This window comes from Condylura cristata, unplaced genomic scaffold, assembly GCF_000260355.1.
Source record: "Condylura cristata isolate star-nosed mole 26May11 unplaced genomic scaffold, ConCri1.0 scaffold00004, whole genome shotgun sequence".
NCBI lineage: Eukaryota > Metazoa > Chordata > Mammalia > Eulipotyphla > Talpidae > Condylura > Condylura cristata.
The window spans coordinates 346,124-347,080 of NW_004567105.1; the positions used below are offsets into that span (position 1 = coordinate 346,124).

At 72.9% G+C, this 957-nt stretch overlaps 1 protein-coding gene across 1 annotated transcript in view; it reads left to right on the forward strand.

The window, feature by feature from the left end:
- BRD1 (bromodomain containing 1) overlaps positions 1–957 on the forward strand; it is a 73,613-nt gene that overhangs the window by 28,968 nt on the left and 43,688 nt on the right. The window lies entirely within an intron of this gene.

The following is a 957-nucleotide window of genomic DNA, read 5'->3' on the forward strand; positions in this document are numbered from 1 at the left end:
GACGCCCCTCCCCTCCCGCGCTCACCTGCAAGAACAAGGCAGGGACTTCGGGGAGCCCCACTCAGTGGGCAGGTCCAACTGGTGAGACAAACACGGGGGGGGGGGGGCTCTGGGTGCTGTTCCCGCCCCCCCGGCCCCGCCCTGGCCCCACTGTCCCCAGGGGGCACGCAGGCCCCAGCTTGCTTTCCCTGGACCCAGAGGGGCCTCCAGCCTGGGGAGCGAGCAGAATCCGGGGAGAGCTGACGCCCACTCCCAGGCCCTGGGTCCTCCGGAGCCCCTGGGGGGGCAGCACCCGGCCCCCCACATCCAGCCCGGCCCTTGGGTGGCTGCGGGTGGCAGGACGCGGCTCAGGGTCTGTGGCCGGCAGGCCCCTGCGCCCCAGGCGGGCGGCTGCTGGACTGGACTGCGGGGGCGTCCCGTCCACCTGGGCCGGTGTCTGCGGGGGGACACCCCGTCGCAGTGGGTGACCGGCTGTGCCTCTCCTGGGACTGGACTTCTGTCCGTGTCGTGGGCAGACAGGACCTTGCGTGCCCATGTCCACGACGCTGTGTGGGTGCTGCGGGCAGTTCTGTGGCCTGGGCAGGGCGGGCGGGCGTGGGAGCCGTGGGCAGTCTGTCCAGGCAGCCGCTGACTTCCCGCTCGGTCACTGTTGCCGTCCTGTCCTCTCTTCCCTCGCGCCCTGCCTGCAGGCTGCGAATGAGGGCCGCAGGTGGGGCAGGGTGCACTCCCGGGGTTAGTGCCTCCCCCGGACTCCGGGGGCCCCTGCGGAGTCTCCCCCTGGAGAAGGCCACAGACCCCTCCCTAGAGCCTGTCCCAGGACCCCCTCCAGGCAACCCTGCCCAGGGGAGTCCTCCAGGGATCCCCCCCATGGCCCCCACCCAGGGGTCACCCTGCCCCTCGGCTTCCCCCCACCCCGCCCTGCCCCAGCTGCGAACCCCCCCAAGCATTTCGGGAGCC